Source organism: Hibiscus syriacus, unplaced genomic scaffold (assembly GCF_006381635.1).
Source record: "Hibiscus syriacus cultivar Baekdansim isolate YM2019G1 unplaced genomic scaffold, ASM638163v2 tig00001728_pilon, whole genome shotgun sequence".
NCBI classification, from domain to species: Eukaryota; Viridiplantae; Streptophyta; class Magnoliopsida; order Malvales; family Malvaceae; genus Hibiscus; species Hibiscus syriacus.
Window position 1 is genome coordinate 213,548 of NW_024061884.1, and position 5,015 is coordinate 218,562.

A 5,015-nucleotide genomic window follows, 5' to 3' on the forward strand; every position below is an offset into this window, starting at 1 on the left:
ATTGAATCGAATTTGTAAAATCATTTGTGAAATCTTAAAATTCATTTAACTTAATTTGTTATATCGAAATATCAAAAATGTTTTCAACACCTTAACTGTAATTACCCCTAATGCGAAAACATAGAACCCCTTTGGCCTAAATGGCGACGTTTCGCGTTTGGTATTTAAATAATACTCAAGGCCAAAAATGGCCAAACCCGTTCATTTGCTTACCTTCATAACGAGATGAGAGAGAGAGAGAGAGAGAGTACCAGAACTCTCTTAACAAAAGAGAGAAAGGCTACGACAGGGCCCAATACGGCGCACGGCGTCCAGAGAATGACAACCGACCCCCAAATTATTCCTCTTTTCACACTCAACCCAAAACCCGACTCATCTTACCTTAAATAAACCCTAGCCTCTTAGATATAGGGATTAACTCTCAGCAGATTTGGAAAACGACGACTTTTGGTGTTCGACGGCCTCACAGCAAGGTAAGAACTTTCTCCTCTATTCTTATATGTTTTCTTTTTTGTTTTTTTATTTTCTCTCAGCCCCGAAATGCTTCCTCTTTTTTTCTATGGAAAACTCCTCATTTCTTTTTTTTTAAAAAAACCTCGAATCTTCTCATTTCGTATGTCATCTATGTTATGGTTTTATCCCCTGCTGTGATTGGTCTTGGTGATGGCTTTAATAGATTAGATTGCTTTTCAGATAGGGTAATAATATCCTAGACTTATAGGATAAGATTTTTTAGGGATTTTCTAACTTGGATGTGATTCGATCACTATTGGATGGATTTGTGAAGATCAGCTCCGACGGCGACGGCTCGGCAGTGAAATCCAGCTTGAACAGCGGCTGGAGTGATGGCAGTGCAATACACACGCGGCTGGGAAGCTGGAACGTCACTGGCGGTTGTGGCTTAATAATTTAGGGTTTCAAAAACCCTAGGAGTTGGGTCGTCACACTAGGTCGGTTTGGTTCCCTTCGGGTTGGGTGCTGTTGGGCTCCAATCGAGTGAGACTTCGGGCCTCGGGTCTGGGTCAGCAGCTATTTGGGTCTTGTACTGAATTGGGTTTGTTGGATGCAGGGCATTTGGGTGGGTTCGTTGACTGTGCCTGGGCTGCGATGGGTCATCCAGGTCGTAATCTGGTTTGGGCTTCAAAGCCTGCAAAAAAATGTAAAAAGTAAATTAAATTAAAATAATAATAATAATAATATAATATTTTTGTAGACCCGGACAAAAACGGCTGTCTACAACAGTTACCGGTTTAAACGAACTCGAATAAAGTCGAGAACCTAATGGAGACGGCATTGGTGGCTTTAGAACAAAGGAACGACATTCTATCATTTTAACTACTTTGGTCATTCATGGTTTAAACGCATATCTTCCTGTATGCACCATAATGCAACTTTGATGGCAGTGTAAACACTCTCATCTTCACCTTCTATACTACTCAACCTCGAATCGAGAATATCACGAAGCTTCCCTTCCTCCAACATCTTGAACAAATATGATGGCAAGTAAGATCTCTCTGAGGATTCCGCGAGGTCGAAGTTTTTCCTTCCCCCAATGATCTCCAGCAGCAGCATGCCGTAGCTATAAACATCACTCGTTTCTGATATCGTTTAGTTTGTGATCCACTCGGGTGCGAGGTACCCCCTCGTACCCCTTAGTGTAGTGAAAACATGGCTTTGCTCTTAAGTCATTAGCTTTGCCAAGCCGAAATCGGATGGCAAGGAAATTGTCATCCAGTAATATGTTCTCGGGCTTTATGTCGCAATCTTCGCATCGCAATCTTCGTGGAGATAAGCTAACCCTTTAGCTGTTCCCACTGCGATGTTGATCCTTGTTCCCCAATCCAGCAACGGTTCTTCTCCGTTTCTCCCGAAGATCCATTTATCTAAGGAACCGTTCGACATGTACTCATAAACAAGAAGCCGATCACTTCCTTCCACGCTGAAGCCTTTCAGCCGAACCAGGTGGAGATGATGGATGCTTCCAATAATACCTACTTCAGCTCGAAATTCTTTTGTCCCCTGACCGATGCCTTCCAATTTCTTCACAGTAAGTTGAGTTCCATCTGGAAGAGTTCCTCGGTACACGGAACCGAATCCTCCCTGTCCAAGCTTAATCGAGAAGTTATTTGAAGCGATACGAAGGTCGTTTTAAGTGAACCGAGTAGGCATCCCGATGAACTTTCCAAGAAAGTATCCTCTTCTGAAGTCTCACCAGGGATTCCAGCATTGTTTTCTTTCTCTTGTAGTATCTCAATGACACAAAAAGTAGGCAAAAAATGCAAAGTACTGCAGGAACCACTATAATCACAACATATGGGAAGTCTCTTTTCCCTCTTTTAGAACATCTTAACAAAAGCAACCAAATTGGACTTGCTTTTAGAGCTTTGGAAGCTACCAACGTCTTCAAAAATGAAACAATTCCTCGAGTTATTGTCGTACAACATAGCCACACAGTGGCAATTACTAAGACAAGATGCTTTGCAGCCATTAAGATCGGTTTTCAACCAAGGAGAAACATAGCCAAGCGCGAAGTAATCGAGCCGGTTCCAGCATCTACAAGACCTACGGCGTCCTTTCCATTACCACAACTTGAGGCAACGCCAGTTTTGCAAGCGCTCGAACTAAGCTCCAATGGACACCGGCATTTAGTGTTTCCTGCTAAAGAACCTGAGCAAACAAAATTCGGCATACAAGCTTCGGGTGTTCCGCACGGATCACCAGGAACTTTTCCTGTCGAAGAAGACTCTCCAGAATTTAGATTGAAAAAATATGTAAACCCATCACTTCCCAACACCGCAACCCAAGAGGTACTCACATTTACATCAATAGAATCTGATATCTTAAACTCCCATAGCAACACTTTTCATCAAAGAACTTCCATGAGTTCATCAATGGAAGCTATAGTCACTACCCCACCATTTTTGTCAATGTTCCTTCGAGCATCCTTTCCCATCGACCAATACGGTTGCTGATTCGAGTAACCTGCGGAAAGAACCATGTCACCTTGCTGGATTTCAAGGATGTAAGTCAAGTTACTAGGACTACGATTACTTATAAGCCTCATCCCTTGTTTAAACTCTTGGTTCGAAACAAGAGTATCCGAAGGATGAGCAAAGCTCTCCCAAATGACTTCGCCATCGTTCCTTTGCAAGACCAAATTCCCTGAATCCATCAATACCATAGCAGAAACACCTTGCTCACCGGTATTTTCCGTCCAGACAACAGTTTTTCCTTTCTGTAACAACACGTCGCCATTGTTTTGAAATACAAACATGTCTGAATTTGAAACGGGGAAGTCTTTGTTTGCTGCCCGAATTACCTTAGTAGTCGTAATATGCACGTTGAAAAGTAAAAACCGTGTGACATCTGAGGTAGTGGCAAAGCCAAAACCAAACTCAGAGCTGTTTGACACGAGGAACAAACCATTACTGTCGATCCAATTCATCTGAGAAACTTGAAAACCCGTTTCAATAGACCCAGTGAACCGATCGTTAGCCATAGAGATATCAAAGAAAACAAGGGTAAGTGCAAAATAGAGAAGGAAATCGATACAACCCTTGCTTTCCATTAGAATATTCAGTATCGAGCCCAAACCAAACCAAAGAATATTTATGGAAACAAAATATGGGTTTCCTAAGCAAATACTGTGCCTTGGAACACAAAAATTTGGCTCTAAAGGAAGCAGATTACAAGGCTATATTGAGCTAATTAGTCCATAAATTCAACAATTTTGGAATGGAAAACAAGTTATTGAAGGGAGCTAAGAGCTTCAATTCAAGGAAAAGTTGCCTGTAAAATGATCAAAAGAAACGGGACAAGATCAGATAACGCAAGAGTAAACTGACAACAGAAGGGCAGTTCTTATTTGACCATGAAATCAGTGAAGAAACACGGGAAAGAAGTGGGAAAAAGATGCAAATTTTGAGAAGTGTTGGTAAAGTAACATGAGCAATAAATTATGAAGAATATGGTTTTAAAGGATAACAGTGTGATGAACCATACGACAGACTGGAGGGATTTGCTTTGACCTCATTTATTGCAGAAACAATTGGATTTGCAGATCTTCTTCTGAGCTGCCTTTCCATCTTTTTCCTTGGTGTTTTGGTATTCTTCCAATATGACCAACAGTGGTCAACTTTTACGTTTGGTTTACAAATCCAATGATTCAATACCAGGAACCTTTCCACTCTGTTTGAAAACTAAAATAATTTGCTCTTAAACAGAGCCGAAACACTATATTTTTAATATTAAATACATTCTCAGTCACAACATGAATATTTTTAATAAGAATTATATTAAATTTTACTAAAAAAATTTAATATTAATCTTCATTCGATTCATTAAGAATTAAATTTAAAATTTTTAATTATTATATTAATATAATGCCATGATTAAAAATAATACATATCAGTTACTGTTCAGTAGTCTTGTATATTAGTAGTAGTAGTAGCAGCAGCTTTTAGTCAAATTATTATTATATTATCAGTGGATTCATATTTTCAAGGATTGAAAGGGGACCGGTATGGGCCAGGAAGAAGGCCAATTGGGCAATAATTTAATGTAAAATTGGGAACAAAATTATAGGAAGGCCACTCGTTGTCGCAACAGTCAATGCCATTTGAATTAGTCCCGCAACGGATGGATCAAATTCAGCAATTTGGATTACATTTCTTCGTATAAATTTGGGATGAAGATAAAGTAATATTCATTTAAAAACTTATATTCGTAATACTCAAACTCAAAACTTACTTAGTGCAAATTTATGTCTCATTCACTTTATTCCTTTTCTTTCCAAATTCTATCTGCTTTCTCGTGAAAGTCATGCTATTTCATTCATGATTCAGGCCAACATTATTATCATTATTTTTAACATCTTCTCCGAGTATTTAAGATATCAATAAACTCATCTCATTGTCTCTTATCACTCTATCAATTTAGATTTCATCTTTAAAACTCATTTAACTCGACACCAAATTCAAAATTCATAAACCATAAACTACTTTAATCTATAATAT

At 39.1% G+C, this 5,015-nt stretch overlaps 1 pseudogene; it reads right to left on the minus strand.

Annotated features, from left to right (window-relative positions):
- Positions 1-946: 946 nt before the first annotated feature.
- On the minus strand, positions 947-3,598 carry LOC120132269 (annotated as a pseudogene).
- Positions 3,599-5,015: the final 1,417 nt, after the last annotated feature.